Source organism: Lutzomyia longipalpis, chromosome 1, assembly GCF_024334085.1.
Source record: "Lutzomyia longipalpis isolate SR_M1_2022 chromosome 1, ASM2433408v1".
Lineage (NCBI taxonomy): Eukaryota > Metazoa > Arthropoda > Insecta > Diptera > Psychodidae > Lutzomyia > Lutzomyia longipalpis.
Window position 1 is genome coordinate 49331043 of NC_074707.1, and position 22049 is coordinate 49353091.

Below are 22049 nucleotides of genomic sequence, written 5' to 3' on the forward strand. Positions count from 1 at the left end.
TCCCAAAGAAATGGAAACTAATAAAGGGTTCTATTCAGCGACAAAGAAATCGTTGTTTTGCTTGAAATCTTGAATATTTGTACTGAAATTTCAACGACTTCAACGGTTTGTTGGTCGCTGAATACGACACAAATAATATAATTAAGAACTTTTATCCAAAAGAATCTATAATGGAAATTAAAGATTTTAATTCAGCATAGAATTTGAAAAATTATTGTGACTGTCTTACGAGAAATTCTTTGAGAAAAAAGATACATAAACTAAGAGTAGATTGAGAAAAGAATATTTTTCAAGATTAAAATAAATTGTTTGAGAATAATCTTTTTATTTTTAATGTTTGAATCTTAGCAAATTCTTAGAACAAGCTAAAAAGAATTATGTTAATTTTATTAAAATATTCCTAAGAAAGTCGAGGAACGATTAAAGAAATGTAAGAAAATCATCTTAGTCTTCGCATGAATGTCTTGAGAAACTTAAAAGCTCGAAACTTATAAAGAAAGCCTTTATATTCTTATTTTATTATTCTTTATTCAATAACATTTACATAATGCAAATTGATATAACATTGCAGATAATATGTAGGTACATTGCAGTAATTTTCCCGTAATTTCCTTTAATTTAAGGAACTACAAAGAACTTTGCAAATAATTAGAAATTCACCGTCTACATCCTTTTGAGGAGATTTGTATGAGATTCCCACTTGAAGTATTTTCATCGCCAAAAAGCTAGAATCCTTCCCGCATTACCACCGCTTAATGAGAAAATTCAAGTGGTGGAGACACACACTCACTCTCTCTCTTGAAACTCAACAATTTTCCAGTAGCGTTGGGAAAATTTTCCCATTAATTCACTCCAAGAGCGCGCGAGTTTTTTTGTTGTATCCAAAAGAACCTTCGGATTAATTTTACTTGATTATTTTACCGCAACCAATACTAATTTACGCAAAATAAACTCACGAAAATCCGACTCATTCTCACCTGAAGTGATATTGAGGCGGTATTTTATATATATATGTGGGAATGGAAAATTTCCGGTCCTCGATAGAGGGCGCGAGGGAGGAAGAAGGACAGAGGGAGAAGGACAAGACGAGCGATCAGACGTGTAAAAGCTTATATAATTAAATAAATCGAATAACTTCGAATTTAATACAATCTTACATGGGGGCTCAACCGGGATGTGGCGTAGATCAAGTGACTTGTGAAATTCAAGTGGACATTTAAAGTGAACGTGAGAAAAAGAGAAGAGACTCCGGTGAATGGGGCGCTATTAGTGAAGACGCCAAAGAGGTTAGCTCCATTGAGCGCGAAAAAGACGAAAGACGAAGTCGTGTAAGACGAGCACGACGAAAGACGAAGCCGCGGGCAAGTAAGACGAGCTTGCACCGGAAGAAGACGAAGACGCGCGAAAGCGAAAAAAGACGAAAGCTGAAGACGAAAAACGAAGCCGAAGACGAGTAGACGAGTTTGACAAAAAAGAAGAAGACGCAAAAGACGTGGAGATTTTTCAAAGGAAGTGTGCTGAGAATTTTCCATTCCAATATGATGGCTAAGAGAGTGTGTTCAATCGACGAATTGATGGAAGTGTTCACAAAGGTTGGATTGGAAAAGGAGTGCGAGCGTCGCAAGATTTCTCGTGATGGTGACAAAGCTGAGTTGGCCAAGCGAATTGTGGAGCATGATTTCACAACGAAGGAAGATGGCGGCGACAGAGACGAAAGTGATTACGAAGATTGTGAGGAGCCGGCAATGACGACACGAAAGAAGAAAGTTGTGAAAGAAGTTGATGAATTTCATGGTGACGGTAGAGCAGTCAGTATTCGAGATGTGGAAGATTCTATTGAGAAATTTGGCGCAGAAGACGGACAAGATGTAGTGACTTGGATCGCTGATTTCGAGGAAATGTGTGACAATATAGGTTGGGGCGATTTGCAAAAGTTGATTGCCGGAAAGAAGGCGCTTAGTGGCACGGCAAAGAAGTTTGTTTTGGCACAGAGTGGAATTACAACGTGGAGTAGTTTGAGAAGAGCATTGATAAAGGAATTTTCGCCGAGGTGGAGTTCAGCGGATGTGCACCGGAAGTTGCAAAGCCGACAGAAAGATCCGAATGAACGATCATTGGATTATGTGTATGAAATGCAACGTATCGCAAAAGCTGGTGGAGTTGACGAAATGACTGTTTGTGAGTACATTTGCGACGGCATTCCGGGAGATGTATCGAGAAAAGCCATTCTATACGAAGCGAAGTCAATTGAGGACTTGAAGGTGAAGTTGGAGACGTATGATAAGCTCGTGTTGAAGAAGAAGAATTCAATGACGAAGGAGAACGTCAAAGATGAAGTGAAATCAAGTGCAAAAGAAAGTGAGGGGACAATAAAGTCTAGCAGTCAGTGTTTCAATTGTGGAGGCGATGGGCATAAGTCGATGGAATGTCCTGACAAAGACAAGGGGCCGAAGTGTTTCAAATGTAACGGATTTGATCATATTGCAAGAGATTGTAAGAAGAAGAGCGAAAAAGTTGCCAGTGTGAATGTGATTCAGAGTGATGACAGGAAGTTGAAAAATATTCCAACCATTTTGATGAAGATTAACGCATCTGAAGTGAAGGGAGCTGTGGACACATGCAGTGAAGTCTCGTTGATGAAAGAGTCACTGTGGGAGCAGATCAAGACGCCAGACATGGAAGCCAAGCCTACTCAGATGAAGTTGTGTGGATTTAACGGAGCATACGAGAGAGCAAGGATAGAGGTCATGTTGAAGGTGGTGATAGATGCGGAGAAGTACGAATTTTTATGCTATATTGTGAGAAATGAGGCCATGGATCTGGATATGATCGTAGGAAGAAACTTCTTGGATGGTGTTAACTACTCAATTACGTCTCAAGGTGTGAGTGTTAAGCCGCGAGAGCCTGAAAGTGTCACTAAGCCGAAGTCAATGCTAGAGGAGACCGAGTTGGCAAACGTCGAAATCGGAGAATTTCAAGTGAGTGCTCAGATGAAGGAAGATAACTCGGTGATGGCATGTGAATTAGACGAGGAGATTGTACTGTCGGAGTGTGGGGTGCAGCCGCATGAGTCCGATGAAGTTGGGACTAAAGAAGGCGCCGTTCTTGAGGAGCCACAATGCAACGATGACCAAGGGCTTGTAGATCAGCAGCGGGTGTATTCAGGCGGAACATCCGAGGCGGATGAATGTCAGGAATGGCCGTGTGGGAATGGAAAATTTCCGGTCCTCGATAGAGGGCGCGAGGGAGGAAGAAGGACAGAGGGAGAAGGACAAGACGAGCGATCAGACGTGTAAAAGCTTATATAATTAAATAAATCGAATAACTTCGAATTTAATACAATCTTACATATAAATTTTATAGTTTTTCCCTTTTAAATGAATTAAATATATATTGTAATATTATATACATTTAGGTCTATTTTGATAAAAATGTCAGTGATATTGGGAGGTGTTTTGGTTGGTATTTCAGCAACAACAAACTTCTAGCACATGCTTAATCGTGCGTGGTGGGTTTGAAAAAGTATTTTATATATACAAATGCTGTATATACATATATTTTAGCTACTACACTTGCTTTTTGTATAGACAAAAGAATTGTTAACGTGGGAGAGGCAGAGGGGATAGTGGGGGGGAGGGAATAAAATGGAAAAATAATATATCGGTGTTGATTGCTCAATTTCACCGTTGACCTTCAATTTGAACTCTACTGAGACACCAAGTTAGAGTCAAGAAGTTGCCTTACAATATGCCATTGGGTATATACACAACAAATACACCGATGTGGTTGATTTAATTGATACGAAATTTACGCTCTAATGTTTGAGATAAAATGGTGAGCTTTGAGGAAAGCTCACTCGCTGTTAGATGTTTGATTTTCCCCCCTGCGAGAGACACACGGCGGATGGCCCCCTTGCATTTGTGATTTACAATCTCTCTGACACAAACAACCCGGTTTGGTATTTGCCAAAGCGCCCCATTTTCTTGCGGGAATTCCTTGAAAAAGTTCTTTGGCATGATGCGGTAATTCACAGTTGCTTTATTTACAAAATGATTCGTCTGTGAGAATTTGTACATAGTGTGATGACTTCTAAATAGAATCTTCACCTACTTCTCACATGCGACTGATGGCGTAGACACGAAAAAGAGTTTGAGAGAAGAAGTAGAAAAAAAGATCGCGCAACCTCTTTTAACTTTGTCCAAATAGGTGAGGAAATTTTTCTCATACTTATATATACAATACATATCTACGAAAATATTATGCCAGAGAGACATGGCTAAAGAGTAGCTCAACGAAGAAATTATGGGTCGCGCATTTTCTTCCGAGGGAATTGAGGTCTCTCAAACCGGTAAATCTAACTGCAATCTCAAGCTTCTGTTGCTTCTGTTATTTTCTTTACTTCTTCTTTTTATATACATACATACCTACCTTTTTTCCACAATGTTAAAGCCAAGTCCGTATGCTCATTTTATTTATTGTGTGAAGTTTTGCCGTTGATTGTGGAGCCCCTCGCTGTGTTGCCTCCCTCCATCGTCATTCGCGGATGGGGATTAAGAAGAAGAAGATGGAGTTTGTAAAGAAGAAGACATAAATACTGTATCCACGGAGGAACACAGCTCTGAGAGAGTTAAGAAATACGAGGGAAGAGAAAAAGAAAAAAAAAGAAAAAACACGATGTGTTGTGTGCATCAATGGAAAAATATCTCTATAGCAATTTTTCCTTCGGGTAGTTTCTTGTGTGTAATAATATAACCACTAAGAACATCTAACGGATGTAAGAAAGATCTTCTTCATCAACTTTTAATGCGCGATTTCATCGTGTGGTGTGCTAACTTTATGCGAAAAAATTTATAGACGTCTCGTCTTTTCTATGCACTTGCTCACACACTCCAATAAAATCTTGCATTGCGCTTCTACTAAAGATTTTTTTTATTATTTATTATATGCATAATTTTGCTTTTAATTAAATCTATTAAATTCTCTCACAAAGTCCTCCTGATTTCTTATCACTTAATTTTGTGCAACGTAAACACCTTGAAGACTATGCGTGCCGAAGAACAGTTTTCCACGCTAATTCTTGTTATTCTCATGAGTTTTAATTTTAATTTCTACTCACGTTTGAGTGGCTTCAGAGGAGAATTCTCTTTATGATTTAATTAAGAAAGAATTTCATTCACAATTTTATCTTATTTGTGATAAAATTGAGATTGTTTTTGATAAGGTTTTGTGAACACGTCTTTAAGTTCCTAATTGGAAGAATTTTTGTAAGTTTTTTGTTATAAATTATTCGTTCTATCAAATATTAAACAAAATCCTACATTTAATGTTATAAATTTTAATTGATAAATAACAAACGTTAGATTATTCTCAACATAAAATAGCTTTTAAAATAAATGAGATTCTAAGCTAAAAAAAAATTTAAATACTAATATTGTCCGTTAGAGCTTTTTCAATGAACTTAAGAACCTATTAAACTATAGTAACAAAACCCTAATTTTTTAAACAAACGTTAGAAATTCCAATAAAACAGTAAAGTTTATTAGAAGATTTGCTTGGAAATATTTCGAAAATTGTCCTTTGAAATTAAGAGCGCATAATTAACAAGTTAAAGAATAGATAAAAGGCCCATTTAAAAATTAAAAAGAGTTTTGATAAATTGTTAAAAATTCATCTTGTATGTTAATTTAAAAGTCCCTTTGATGCAACATAGATCCGTGAAGCAACATAAAAAATGTATCAAGCATAAATTCAAAGACGTTAGAAAAATAAAAACCTACAATTTTTTTTTGAAAAGGGAGAGTAAACAGGAATAAGCACATTCTTATTCTAAATATGCCACCATAGAGGTTTTCACTGACCATTGAGCTTTGCATATAAAAAGTCTTGTATTGTGTATATACACATTTTTTCTAACCACTCAATGTGGCACAAAATTATACTGACAATAGTATTATATAAATAAAATTGGTATGCTCTAAAAATAGCTCACGATGTGCAAGAGAATGCAATCGAAAGTGTCTTCTGGGTCTTGATATTTGTTAAGCAATACTCCTCTTTTCTTTGACTATTGATAACACGCACTATGTGTTCGCAAATCAAAAAAATAAAGGGGGGTATGCACATGAAGCACATTATGTACACATTAAAGCAAAATAGGAGTGAGAGGGAGATTGGAAATTGATAGAAATGTCTTAATGTAAACGCTATTTTTGAATCATTGATACGGTTGGATGTCAAATAAATTCTAGACTAAATATCTTGGCAGTAATGTACGCAAAGGAGGTGACTATGCGCAACTATGTAATGCAAAGCAGGGAAGAAATATTTAGTGCTGCCTATCGATAAATTTGTACAACCACAGTGTTGATGGTTTTCAATTTCTATAAGACAATTTTTGCATTTTATATGATAAATTTTTTTCTATCTAATTCTCGGAAACAAGACAACATTATTTATTAAACAATTCCTGCAGTATGTGTTGAGATTAAAAGATGCCGCAATGCTCAAATATATGTAGTTTAGTTTACATTTCAAAGCTCAATGATTTGTTGTTTTGGTCTTCTCGTTAAGGATTTATGAGCTGTTGATCTCTCTCTCTCTCGCTCTGTGGCACCTTTCCTAAAACATTGCCAATAACCTTTAATTGATGAATTTAAGAATTGGTTTTAAGAAAAATTAATAATCTTTATAGAATATTAGAAGAGCTTTTTGAGCTTTTTAAAAAGAAAATCAATCAATTTTCTTCTTCAATAAAATCGGAATATTTGAGGATAATGTATTTTATATTCTATAAATTTATTTGCCCCTCATACATTATGTATATAACAAATATGTGTTCTTGTTTAGAATATTGCGAATATGCTCCACTGAAATTAAAGACAAATAAAATCCTCTAAGGGAAGCTTTCATTCAACAATATTTATTAAATCAATATTTTTGATTTTTCTGAATCTCTGTATGTTTTTTCATGGTGACAGAAATCACAGAAAATAAAGCAATTTGAAGTGAAGAATTATTTTTTAAAGCTTTACTCACCTCCCACTTTATCAAATCCAAATCCGTTGAGGAAAATCCCATGGAAAATTTACTCAAGGGGACTTTCATCGGATGATTTTTCATATTGGGCGTATAGGTACATATAAGCAACATAAAGCAAAGCTTGGGAAAATATTGAATGTATAAAATTATATATATTAAAAATTTAACATTGATTTTGCGTGTATGTGCCTGTGGGAAAATTGGCAGGTATATATGAAAGCTCTTTATGCATGCGGGGTGCCGTATTGTGCATTGGCGATATATTCATTTAAGTTAGACGGGGCAGAATGACATGGAGCTGTGACAATAAAAAGACGACTGGGTGACAAAACATGAGAGTGGAAGCCACACTAACACACATTTTTGTTTGTAGCAATTTTATATAATATGGGCAAAATATATATATTGAGAGTTGGAAGCCATTCTATGCGACCAAACTGCCCGTCCTTGGTTGGTCTATTCAACTTTGTCCCATTTATTTTCCTCACACACCAAGTCGTGCGTTTTCCAATTCTCTCTGTCTCTCTCCTTCTCTCTTTTTGCTCTTTCTCACTCTCTTGCCACCGACAAATACTCGCGTGCTTCTCTGACGCGATCTCTCTTATGTGCTATTACAACTATTTGCCTTGTTGTGTCTATAATAAATATGCGAAATATTACGTCTTCCAAAGAGATCTGTCGAGGAGATACTAAAACTTCTTCCCCCTCTTACCAGCTCGTCTTTTCTCCATATAGCTTTTTTCCTCCTCAAAAGGGAGCTTTTTCTTTTCTACATAAACCAATCTTCCTTTCCACAAACATACCAGTTCTCTCTTTATCATAATGCTATACGTTTCTATATTTTATAGCTGAAATATTGGATAAATATCTCTCTGAATATCTCTCAATCCTTATCAGCTATATGTGGGAGGGGGGAAATATTTCTTTTTGCGCGATTTCCTTTTAATATAAATATGCCAACAGAAGGGATATATCTGTGTGGAGGAAGTTGACGAGTTTTGGCGCAGACACGATGGAGACGCCTGGTTGCCGGGCAATTAGGCTCTACACTCCTTCGGCTTTTCTTCCGCACCCTCTCGCTCTTTCTCTCTCTCTCTTGCTTACCTTTTATCCCACGATGGAAAATCGAGAAAATCAACTAGGAATATTTTCTCTTTCACATTAAATTCAATTTTATTTCATTTCCTCAATAAAATCCCTCAAGAGCTTTTTCCGGTGCATATCTACTTTATTCCCCACTCAAAGGGAATTGAACTTTGAAGGACTCTCTTGTACACCCAAAAGGGATATTTGTTCTTTAGAAAAATACATGAAAAATAAATAAATTGGGAGTATTATGGATGGATAATTAAATAAATGTAATATTAAATTAGTCACAAGTCTAGACGATGCAAATAAATACAATAGAAGTGGCTGAAAGTGGACGCAGTGGAGGCGGCGGGTGGTTGAAATTGAAACGAAAGCGAAATTCATTATGTCATTTAGGTATGTAGAGAATGATGGGGAGAGTATGAGTGTGATGTGGTTTGAAGTGTGTGTTTTGGCGCGATTTCATTTGGTGTCAGACTTTAATTTACTTTTCTTTTTTGCCACCGCAAAAAGAAAGCATCACGATAAGAAAATCGAACTGGTTGTGCTTTTAATTGGCTCACCCACAAGAAAGAAAGAAAAGCGCAAGCAAAAAATTTAAGCTTCAATTTTCTCTAGAAAAAAAAATCAGGATAGTTGTGGGAAAAAGAGGTCACGTGCAAAAACTATTTGACAATATTTTGTGAATATTAACTGGTAAAGCTTTGATATTTAAAATTATTTGTGGTTAATCTTTTTCAATTGTTTACAAGAAAATCTTTTAATTTTTTCTTTGCACTATTTTGACATAATTAAATAATATTATCAATTCAATATAAAAAAACATACATATAGAGCTGAAACTATATGCCTTTGCTCTCCAAATCTGTTTCCCTTCTCAAGCAATATTTCAGAATGATTTTATTTTACATCTCAATTGCACTGCAAATTAATTAAATGAGTTTTCCTTATTTGCTCTCCCTCTCTCTGGGAAATGCAAAAAGAGATAAAATTGCGAGGAAAATGTCTCGTGAGCTTTTTATGCTGCAGTCTCAATGATTTGTAACTTACACGAGCCCTTTCTCACAGTATAATTTCTTTCTAATGGAAAATCCTCATGTTTGCATGATGAGGAGAAAAAATGACGATGAGTATGAAAATGATGAGGAAAAGAGGACTTTAAGAAAATCCTGATGAGAAAAATTAAGTGACTGTGGGTGGAAAAAAAGCTCTCTCATACATCTCATCGACAGCAATGATGAGCAAAGACAAGGGGATGAAGAATGAGTGAAAGGGGTTTTTTTTCTTCTTCATTTCACATTAATTTTTAAAATGCATTTTATATTCCATCTACATTTTTCACTTTATCTTCTCGTTCGGTGTATGTGTGCCTTCTTGGCTTTTCTATGAGCGATGAGAGTGAGTTGAAAAAATGAGTCTTCTTCATTTTACTTTATTTTTCCAGACCACTTTTCCACACCCACACCCACATGTCATCTACTGAATTTCCACATAAACACACACGTTTACATATCTCCACTTCCTCTTGTACCCACCCCCACCGTGTCTCTCTGAAGCCCTACAAAGTGGTCGGAGGTGAAGGAACGGATGGCACTTAAAAGTCAATGGATTGAGGGTTGGAAAAGGAAGCTTTCTATACACATCAGCTTTTTTCCCTTCTAAAGACAAAACGCATGCGTTGATACTTTTTTTCATTTTCTTTCGTGTTTTCTAGTCATTTTTTCTTCGCCTCTTTCTTTTCTCCTCCACACACCATCTCAAATTACAAATAGTGCTTTTCTTTTTTTTTTATCAATTTCCTCCTTCACTTTCAGTGTAGAAATTGTTCTCTTTTACAACATGGGAGAAGAAGCAAAAAAAAAAAAAAGAGAAAAGTTTGAGTAGAGTTTACTTAAGATTTTTTTCTTATCATTTGTGATACGGAATATTACACAATTTGTCGATTAACCTCCACTATCTCGAAGACCCATTAAGCTCCCATTTTATACCGTACTACTTGCTGTACATTAAGTATGTACATAACATCTTCCGAGAAGCTTCTTTGCGGTGATTAATTTTTGTTTGTTTTTCTACAAATTAATGTTAAAATTCAATTACATACGGATAATAAACTCATAAATTCATTCAAAGTCAAAATGTTCCATTAAAGCTTTTTTGCACAGAGCTTTCAAACAAAAGTTTCCCGAAAATTTTACAATGAAAGGGCGCCCTGAATGTTCAATTAATCTTCTCAAGATTCGCCTCCCCCTTTTATCTCACAGCCTTCACAGTGATTGTTGTTTTGTATGCTTTCTCACAACATTCAAAATATTATTTTTTTTTGTGAAAAGAAATAAAAAGAAGTGCCATGGAGGAGGGAATGCGCAAATTCATTAATTCAGTAGCAAAATGCATAACATTTAATTAATGATGATGTGCGGTGTTATTTGATAATCGGATGGTCTGTGTGCAATTTTTCTCTTTTTGTTTTTCTTTTTTGCAAATAATTCCAGCTGTAATTGTTAATTATGGATGAATAATGAGGCAAATTGTATGTACATATGTATGCAGAAAAAATTGTGGGAGGAATGGCGGGAGACTGAGACGTTTGCTATATGCACTAGAAAAAATGTCTGAAGTGTGTGAAGTGTGTGAAGAGAGAGTGAGATGGTGGAGAGATGGGTGACAGAGAGGGAGTGATGTTAGGTAAATGAATATAAAAATGTTCCGGCTCGTTGGTGCTATTAAGTATTATGTGTGAGAATTGGTTGGTGATGAGATTATCTGTGCAATATGCCAATAAGGTACGGTGTGAATAAAAAAATATAAAAAGAAGTTTTTTTTGTGGAAGAAATTGCAAGAAGAAAATGAAGATAGAGCGGCATACACAGCTGTGAGAGATTGGTGGAAAAAAGGCTCAAAAGAACTGCAGGAGAGCCACAATAGAGTGGAGGCGCCTGGTGATGGCGCTTATGCTGCATGCATTGCGTGTCCGCTGTGGGATAACAAAACGGACTGGCGTCTCCATCGAACAATTCATTTGCCGACTCAACTTTACCGTCGTATTTTCGCTCTCATTCTTTCACATTTTCTCAATCTCCTCTCGCGTCTCTTTTGCCACACAAGATTCCGTTGTTTTATATACATACATAATATACCGCTTCTCCCATTGATTGCATACCATACAGTTCTAACAGTATAGGGGTACATAAACCATAATAACGAACAGCAAAGGGTGTTACATGATAAACTATGTTTTTGCTTTCTCTAATGATGATTTTTTTTTGGTTTTTTATTACTTATTTTGAAGTTTTAGAATTTAGTAGAGGGTGGTCTAAAATTGATTTTTATTGACGTTTTTTTCATAATATTTTTAGCCCGAATTTGCTCATTTTGTATTATATTTTATACGATCGAAAAAAAGTATTTATTGACTTTGAGTGCATAGAAATGCAATTAAAAGTTGGCTCCATCCAACTTTTAAGGCTGAGTCTAAATAAGGGAAAATTTGAGTCACGATAAGGGAGTTGAGTCAACATTAGACATTTTATGCGTCACGATAAGGTAAAATTGCGTACATATTATTTTTAACCTTTAAAAGTTTTTATTCTAAAAAGAAGTAAAAATTTTCTATTGAACGAAGAATTTTAGAACTTCTAGCATAAACAAATTTTGAAAAAAGAACTTTTAAGAAAATATTCAATGTTCTTATTGCAGGGAAACATTTATTAAAAACAGAATTCATTAATATGAAAAACCTACATTAAAAAAAGCTTTAAAAATATCTTTCCATAAAAAAGAACATATGTTTTCCATAAAAATCACAGAAAAAAAATGAATATTTAATAGTTTGCAAGTATATTCATATTTTTCTTATTCTATGCTTCATGCATTTTTAATCCACATATTTTTCGCATAAACATACATAAAATTAAATTTTATAGTAATTAAAACTCTAACGTCTTGTATGAATTTCTAAGAAAATATTTGTTAAGTTTAAAACTTTTGCATGTAGTGTTTGTTCTTAAAAGTTTTAGAGTTTAATCGTTTTATCTTGTTTCAAAAACAAGAAACTCACATGAGATCAAGAAATTATGTATATATGTTAAGAACTTTATTCAAAGCACTGGTATTTAGTGCATTTAGTGGTTGAAACTTAAGTGGATGATGCTCTGTGTTTAAGTAAAAGACGTGATAAATGTTCTTGCAAATGAGACTTAAAGTTCTTTTTCATTCTTTTCTTAAAATTTTTCTCTAAGATTTCTTTTAAAAGAGTTTTGTTTTTTCAGAAGAATGATTCAAATGATTTAAATTTAATAGTGTAAGAGTTGGTGTTAATGAGTTTTGCGTGACTTTCCAAAGTCCTCAAAAGCCTCAAGGGGTTAATTGATACCTATAAAATTAAATTGTACTATTTTTATTATTTCCATTTCCTTAACTACCAAGTATTCAATTTACTCGAACGGTGTTTATTTTCCTTTAGATTTTATGCTTTTTGCAATAAAAATCTCTTTTCTGGGCCTTTAGGGCATGTAGGTATCTCTGGCCCATTTCTTATTTCCCAGCACTGTACTTAACAAGGATAACTTAATCCTCGGAGAATGGTGCTGACAATGCATTTCTTGGGGGAATTAGAATTCTCTTAAAGGCCATATAGATTCGAGTTTACGTCATCTTCACACGAAGAAAGAAAGTTGAAAGAAAATCTAAGGAACAAAGGAAGAAAGCTTCTTTAGAATTAGTAATTAAGGAAGGGATTCCAGGAAGTTGAAAACTATATATTAACTAAAATTGAGATGATAATTATTCTGTACTAATTCCAAACATCTCTCTCGCTCATCAAGTTGTTCTTGTAGTGTAGTCTAACTAAATTAATTTCAACAACGTCATGTAACAACGATTTAATTGCAATTGCTTGTACATTGTTTATTTGTCCCTTTCACACCATATTCCGTCCCTTTCGTTGCACACTGTGAGAAGAGAATTTTTCTTCGTACATCTTTGCATGTGTAGTTTGTTGAAGGGAGATGGGGGCAAAAACAGATGAAAAGTACATAAAGTAACATATATAGCAAAATAGAGAAGAAAAGCTCACCCCGTTTTTTAAGGGGAGTGTGGGGCAAAATGGGTGATTTATTGGGAGTTATAAAATGAAGAAGTTATGTACTTTTTTTGCTGGCTATGTGTGGATTAGTAGATATTCTCAGTGACATGTGTAATTGTGTTGTAGGCTCTGTGTGAGTGGGTAAAAAAGCCGCTTCATCGGCGCGGTACGACGACTTTACGCGAATCCCCAACGAAATCGCGTATAGTTGTACGCGAGAAGCTTCGTAAGTGGGTCATCGCTAAGTTAGGTCATTGCACTATGTATGCCGCGGCGCTGTTATTCTCATTCTATCCCCATCTCACTCCGCCACACAGCCCGTTCTTTCTGCTATCGCGCGCACACTTCTTTTGCCCACCCCGCACACCTACCGTCTTCTGCCATCGAATCACTATTCAATGCGACGTAGAATAAAACAGAAGGGCGCCCAAATAGACGAGAGATAGATGACAAATTTTCAAAAGAGACACAAAATATGAAAAGTTGAAATTTTCAAGTTTGTTTTTCTCTCAATTTAATCTGCAATTTGGAACCTTCAATTTTTGTGATTCTTGTTCCTTTTGTACGGGTAAGGAGCTTTCAAATTGGAGCTTTTTTCTTCTTTTACATATAACCAACACTCTGAAGCTCGACGACGTCTCGCCGCGAGCGACAGAGACGGCGTCATGGCGATGGATGATGTTACACCACAAATTACAATATCTCCAACTATTACATAGTCTTATGAGTTATTAAATTAATGTGCATTATGTAGCTTGATTGATACTCTCATTTTGATGGTGCTGCACACAACTGTATAAGCTTTACGAAGAAAATGCTTCATTTATTATTGAATATTAAAATATTTTCCTTCCTCTCCGTCGCAAAACAACGAAATTTCACTCCAATAACAACTAAATTGATTGCGAAAAAGCACTAAGAGGCACAAATATTCGATTGAATATCAAATTTGGCTGTTGGATAAAAATAAAATGTACGCTGAGAGTGTGAATAAAATGAAAAAAAAATGAGAGACAGATGCGAGCAAGAAATGTTGCCGCATATTTTTTTTTCTTGTTCAATTTAGTTAAAGATTTTGAGTTCTTTCTCTAGAAAATCTTAAAGAGTATGAAAGAGATAAATAAACGAAAATTTTAGAATTTTTTTATAGAACTTTGTACAGAATTCATTTTAGAAACTGCCAAAAGCTCTAAAAGAATCTTCAGAATTGTTTGAGCTACCCCAATTTTCTCTATTAAGTTTTATTCCTCTTAAAATATTTTTCAATATACAGTAATTAGCAAAAAAAAAAATAACAACCAAACTTATCTTCTTCTTCTTCTATATAATAAAGAAAGGTCTGTTTGTTGGTGAACGTCGTTCCTACTTTTTTAAACAATTCCACACCGTTTGACCGATCGCGATGAAATTTGGTACAGAGGCTCCTTATAACAGGCGGTTTCAGATGGCCGTATTCATTTTCCCCCCAAAGACCCCCTTCAGGTAGCCCCCATATAGATTTCATGCAGTTTTTGCGAATTTTTGAATTTGGCGCCTGAAGTGTTGTATGAAAATTATTTCTTCTCTTTGCAAATTTTTTCTTTTGGGATTCATAAGTGGCCCTAATCTACCTTTAAACGTTTAAACCATCACAATATATTTTCTCATTAAAATTTGCGCGCAGCGCAACAAATCCCCGCGAAGCGGGGCGAGGTAAATTGGAGTGAAGCAACAATTTACCTCGTTCAAAATAAAAATTCCAATTAACACATGAAGGATCGAGGTTTCTAACCTCGATCCTAAAGATCCTAACGATCTTAAATTAATGGAACTTCCTTACACAGAGATATTAAAAATTATCACGATATTTTTAAGAGGTTTTATTCTGTGACGATTAAAAAAAAATATCTAATTGCCCACTTTGGCCAGCAAAATCCTCCAAGAGTGCGCCAACATTTCGTGGTTGGATCTGTAAAATGGAAATGACCACCAAATATTTCTCATTCTCTCTTTTTTTTTTTTGAGTGAAGTAACATAAATATACGTGTGCGGTGAATGATAAAATTGTAGGTGAAATGCAGTCCAGTATTGTCTGGATTTTCTTATCATTTTATGCTATTAGCAACAAAATTGACAAGATTAGCAAATTAATTAAAGCTTAAACCATCTTCAATTCATCTAATTTCGATGAAAAGTTTTGTAGAATATTTTCTAACATATAGAGACAAACAAAGGAATTTTCTGATAAAATAGAAAAATATTTCATTTGAATGGTGAAATATCTAATTGCCCACTTTGGCCAGCAAAATCCTCCAAGAGTGCGCCAACATTTCGTGGTTGGATCTGTAAAATGGAAATGACCACCAAATATTTCTCATTCTCTCTTTTTTTTTTTTTGAGTGAAGTAACATAAATATACGTGTGCGGTGAATGATAAAATTGTAGGTGAAATGCAGTCCAGTATTGTCTGGATTTTCTTATCATTTTATGCTATTAGCAACAAAATTGACAAGATTAGCAAATTAATTAAAGCTTAAACCATCTTCAATTCATCTAATTTCGATGAAAAGTTTTGTAGAATATTTTCTAACATATAGAGACAAACAAAGGAATTTTCTGATAAAATAGAAAAATATTTCATTTGAATGGTGGGTTTGGTTTTTTGTTCTCTTTTGGTATTGTACTGAAGCCCCAATGGTTCGTCATATTAAACTCACTTTCACTCAGCAATGCGTAAAAATCCGTTGCGTAATTCCACAATAAATTACAAGAGGCACACAGTCATATGTATACAGACAGCTCTCTTTGGGGAACTCCAACAATTGCTAGGTGGCTCGCGTTTTTCTATACCTTTAGATGTAGGTACCTATGTATATGAATTAAACAATGTCTTTCAAGTATTTTATCACATACCGCAGACGCGACTCTTTCAACGAGCAATTTTCGATAATTTTCTTTTTGTTCAACAGCAAATTGTCTATGAAATGTACCTTAGAATTAAGAGCTCCACCTCCTCCTTTAACCCATGTAGATGTTTTTATTTTAAATACTTGCACGTACATAATGTAATTGAAAACTAATGTTTTTCTCTCAATATTATTTTTTTCAGGTAAGAGATGATGCATTGAGGGGCTTACATTGTGAATAAATGGACTTGTAGCATGAGAACGTGGCACATGCTGATGAAATATAAACGCCATCGAAATATTAAGTATTAAATAAAATATTTATTTCAATTACTCTCTGTCTCTCCCGTATACACTTTTTATGGCCAATCCACAATTTGGACAGGTAAAAAAAAAGAACTTTCAGCCTATTCAGCAAATATAATTTATTGCTTTCCATTGAAATATTTGCACTTTTGTATCTTTTAGTATAAAACTTTTATAATATCGTTTTTTTTTTTAACTCGATTGTGTCATTTATTTGAAATTTTTCTGACAAATTATTATTATTAATTCAACGTGCATTACGCGTGGGAATTGCAAAAGAACAAAAAATACCCCAAGGGGTTCATGTGTGTCGTACAAACATGTAAAGTTCTGCAATGAAGAGTTCAGTTGAATGCGATTTTTCACAAAAGGACGAAAGTCATTTTTATCAAAGAAAAAAACCAAAAGAAAAAGAGTTTCTTCTGTTGAATAAGAAGCAGTAAAATATACAAACTCTCAATTTTATGGCATCTACCCTCGCAATTTGGAAAAAAAAGTGAGAATGAGTCAGAGAATTTTATGGCGAGAGCAACCACCTTTCACAATTCTATCGAGGGTGAAAATATATACCTCACCGGAAGTTAAATGTGAATGGGAAAAATTCTATTTATTTTTTTTTTTACTTCAAAAATGATTATTCGGAATATTTCAATGTTAGTGACATGACGGATAAAAAAACATTTAAATATGAAATTATATAGTTTTTAGAGCTTTCAAAGCTTTGCATAAATAATGTATACAATATTTAAACCTCTTTCCATTCTAATCCTCAAAACATTTATAACAGGCAATTGAAAAATATTACGAGACTTTTTTCTTAATCAAAATTGTGAAATTAATTTTCACGTAATTTTTGAAAAGTTTTCTATTTAAATTAAAAAATAAATTTTTGTCCATAAAAATAGTTCCTCTGATTTATATTTAATCCCAAACAGTGAACAAGAATGCTGAAAATCACGTGAAAAGTTCTATGTGTAAACATTTTTAGAACGTTCTTTGAACTTTTAACCAACACAACAGCTCACAACATAAATTTCCAAAACCATCTCAGCTTTCACTTAAGTGTGAATCATGGCATTTCTTGCGAAAAAAAAAGAACGAGCATAAAAGTAAAATTGTTCCTGTCAGAAGTATTTGAGCTTGTCTCGCACTTCCGACTTGAGCATAAATTATCCGGTGAATTCGGGCATGCCGCTGTGTAGCATATTTTAGAGGAATGCGATTTTTTAACAAGCAAAAATAATTTTTTAATTGAGGTGAAGGAGAAGAGTTTTTTATTTTGCACAAAAAAAAGTGTCAACGATTTGATATTTTGCCTCAATCGTGCGAGTCATTTTGGATAAGATAAAAGAATTTTCGCAGTTCTTTTTCGTGAAAGCGTGAAGCAAGTCCCCTCGATTAAAGACATTTTGATTTACAACATGCTAAAAATATCATTTGAGAGTTTTTAAAGAACTTCATAAAGCAATTAATGCGAACATTCTTTTTCTTTTTTTCTTCTTCTCACTTCGTGCCAACGAGAGAACTCCCTACAAAACAGAAGCGCTATAAAAAAATTACTTTAAGTGATGGGTTATTTTTTCTTCTCCACGCTGTGGGGCTGACGTGGCAGGGATGTGGGGGTGGGTTAACCGGGGAGAGAACACTTGTAATTTTTTTTCCGTGTGGTGTGACTTCATGTCCAAATCAGATTTCTTATCTCATCGACAATTCTCCCAAATTGTAATTTCTACTATTTTCATTCAGTTTCCCCACCAATTTTTTTCCCTGCGAGCTGTATGTTTATCAGACATTGACCTTTTGGTTTATTTCTTTTTCGTGCGTTTCCACCATGTGGTTGTATGTACGTACACAGTACACACACTTTGCCTGTATTGGGGGGGAACGCACACAGACTCAAAATTCTTTTTTTTTTCGAGGAGGGCGAATTATTCGGCATTTTTTTTCCTTTCGAGTGGGGGTGTGGGTGGTGGAATTGTTTGTTACTCAAGAGGTTCCAAGACGACGGTCACAAGTCTCTTGTATTTTCCCAAGAGAGAGTGAGGGGGATGAATGGGGCGCTTTTTCTTCTTCTCATCGTCAATGTGGCGAAAGACGAACGAAATGAACTCGTGTGTGAATAATAGAATGGACTTTCCGGGTTCATTTCATATTAAGTTGATTCAACTTTATGATCCGCGTGTTAAATTGAGACTCGTTGGCAACAAGCGGCAATAAATAAATCAACGCACCGAAAAAAACGTCAGATTGTGTCCACTGAGCTCCCCAAAAAAAATCTCGGAAGAAAGAAAAACTACCCTCAACAATTAAACAAATGGGCAAGGGGTTTGAGAGAGCTATACAACGCGCACACCATTGACGGGGAAAATCGCACGAGGGTGGAAAAGTCCATGCGGTACGTATGGAATGGCTTTAAGGGGTGATTAACCTTATTGCAATATAAATTTTCAAGAGAGTGGATTAAATACAATAATAAAAAAATTACAACAGAATTTTCAAAGGCCATTCACACCACCCACGAGTGGGACACCTAATTGAATGAACCTTCATTGCGGGGGTGGTGGAGAAAATGTGTTTTGAACTCCTTTTATAACATTATTTCCACCCTTCGCAGTGAGTTCTTCTTCTGCGAAAATGATGTAAACAAATCGGAATTGTAAGTGCTTTTGCGATGAAAACAAAGAGGAAATTCAAGAAATTAGTATTAGTCTTCTCTTAAATGACTTGATAAAATTTAATTTTTACACTCAGAAAAATCTTTGTGTACAAGAATTTTTATTTAGTGATTTTCTTGAAATTTTTTGTTGCTATTTATTTTTACTACACGAAGGTTTTTGAGTGAAACCTTTTTTTCAAAAAAAAAAATATAGTTTTATGTTTTTCTGTGGCTAGATTCTGATATGTAACTCAGCTTGTCTCAGTTTTCCTAAGAGCTTTTAAGAAAAGCATTTCATAAACTGATTTTTTGAATTTTTCTAAAGCTTCAGCTAGGCTCTAATTTTTTTACTGGAGCTTTTAATCCTTTTTGAAGCTTATTTACTACCGAAATTTTTATACTGAACTGATTTTATTTCTTTACTATTGCTAAAGAGTTTCTTCTGAAGCTTATTTAACTGGAGCTTTTTTTGCTGATCTCTTTTTTTTTATAACTTTATTCCAAAACTTTCATTCTATGGAAGCTTTTCTTGAAGATTATTTAGCGAAGCTTTCTTCTTGAATTTTACCTGCTTCATTACATAAAAAATCTTCTAAAGAAAAAAAATGTTATTCTAAATGATCTAAATATAGAATAAATATTTTTAGTATATCCTTAATGCTCGAAATGGTCTTCCTGGAAATCCCTCAATATCCTGTTTTGAGAAAATGTATTCGCGGAAATGGGCAGATTGACAAGGAGAAATCCCAAATTGCCTTCATGTGAAACACTTTGGCAATTTCTTCACGTTCGATTTATTTGAATTTGATCTGCAAAGGCGCAAATCCTCGTGCAAATTTGCCGAAATAAAAGCCCCTTTTTGTCGATAAATGTTTCAAAAGCTTCAAGGAACGCCCAATCTTTTCCATCATCTCTCTTACGTCCTTTGAATGCCAAATTGATTAACCCTTTTGCTCACGCGCTCTTGTTTTTTTTTCTTTATCTCATGAAGATTTTTTTCTTCTTTTCTTCCACACATATTGTGCAAGAAGGCAAGAAGATAAAAAAAAAGAATTCATCGAGTTAATCAAATGAATTGCATCTGATAAGATTTAAAGTGTAATTCGCAATCTTGTCACCCGAAGTCTCTCTCAATTGCACTCTCTGCTGAAATTTTATGTACTTTCCCATGCCAAGCACATATTTTTTTTCCTTCTTCTCCTCAGAGGAGGGCTGAATTTCTAATGCTGCACAAGAGGGGAGTTTATTCTCTCTTGCGACTCCGTGACGTCGCAATTTATAGCATTGAAAATTTATCACTATGTGGAATTTAAAGTATATATATTCAGTGGGAAATGAGTAAGGGGTGGTAGAGAGCTTTCACTTTGAAACTTCTGTTCACCCCCCTCATTCCCGTTCTCCTCTCAATGGGGGTTGTGCAAGAGAATTTCCATGACGCCCCATCGTCGGCAATCTTTCCCCATATACAGAGAATATGGGGGGAATGAGGGATTTGTGTCTCGTAGTGCGAAGGCAGAATGATAAAATTCATACGACTTTCTTGTAGAATTTTTTTTTTGTTTATTTTTTATTTATACGTACACTATTACCATTTTTATGGCTTTATTTGAGAGAATAAGAATAAGACATGTGGTTGCCTAACTCTTTACAACACGTCTAGTTGCTACGTACAATGTACCTTTGATGATATACAGTTGGGGGAATTCTTTACAAGAAATTGTAATCAATGGTAGCCTCGTTTGAAAAATGTCATCAATTTGTTCAGGTACAAAATTTTGATTCGAAAATGGGTTGTTTGTTTCAAATTCGTCTGAGGATAGATTCTTTATTAAAAATTCTCTAATTTATAAAATGTACTGGTAAACTGGCTAAGTTTACGAGAGCTGAGGGCGTATTATGTAACTCTCCGAGTGCTGGGTGGCTGTACTGTACAGTTCTTATGGGCCACTCAGCACTCGGAGAGTTGTATAATACTGGCCCTGTGTATCTTTCAGTGAACTAATTTTGTAAGAGCAAAGTTATTTTTGAAACTCTATTGAGCTAAAATACCTTTTTACTGTGTGCTCAATGACGTCACCGTACCACGTGACACATCACTTTGTATACATTTTGTCAACTAGCGCCACGATTGCTAATATTCGGTATTAAGATTTAACACTGAAAGAAACAGTTTTTTGATAGATTTTGTTCGCCCGAGTTTCCAAAATAACGTAACTTGTAGATACTGCGACACGTGATTTTTCTTCGAAAACTTTCTTCAAACTTTTTTTTGTCAAAATTAAAAATTCTAATAGGTCTTCTTTGCGTACTTTCTTGTTCAGCCCCCGAGTAATAATCTAAAGTCATTTATAACTTAAGACTTATAAAGTATATTTTAGATTAGGTATGTAATCTTTTAATTTTCATGTAAAATATTAGATTGTCATGTAATCGTTTCATCATATTGTAATCATTGTCATGCCTTAAAACTTTATTCTTTTTTAATTCACTTTTATTCTTTATTTATTTACAATCTGTCAACAATGATTAATAAGTGACGAAAAATTTTCAATACACAAATATTTAATATAAAATAACTCCAACTTTAAATTCTTAATAGTTTTTGTCATGTAAACTTTCCTTCTCTTATTGTCTACAAATTTTATCTACATATATGAGAAACAATATAACTTATATCCTTTGTGCAAAGTATCAAATCGATATTATATGTGCTTTAAAAGCACAATTCAATGATTTTATACATATATGTATGTGATGTACTTTCTCCCCTGTTTGCAATGTCCCTCTCTCACTGGGTGATGAGTTTGACACCCCCGTGTGTGTGTGTGGGAAAAAGGGGTTTTCTCTCCATTGTTTGGCAAGCCCGGTGACAATTTTATAATGTCTGTGCCTTTATCATAAGAATATGGGAGAGAATGTTTATTTCTGATAAGAATTCCATCGCCATAGGGATACTTTTCCACCCGTCAACACACAATACATGTAATGAGAA

The 22049-nt window shown here is 34.6% G+C and overlaps 1 protein-coding gene across 2 annotated transcripts in view; it reads left to right on the forward strand.

Annotated features, from left to right (window-relative positions):
• Positions 1 to 22049, forward strand: part of LOC129788060 (probable nuclear hormone receptor HR3) — a 90015-nt gene that overhangs the window by 32791 nt on the left and 35175 nt on the right. The gene's annotated exons all lie outside the window — the stretch shown is intronic.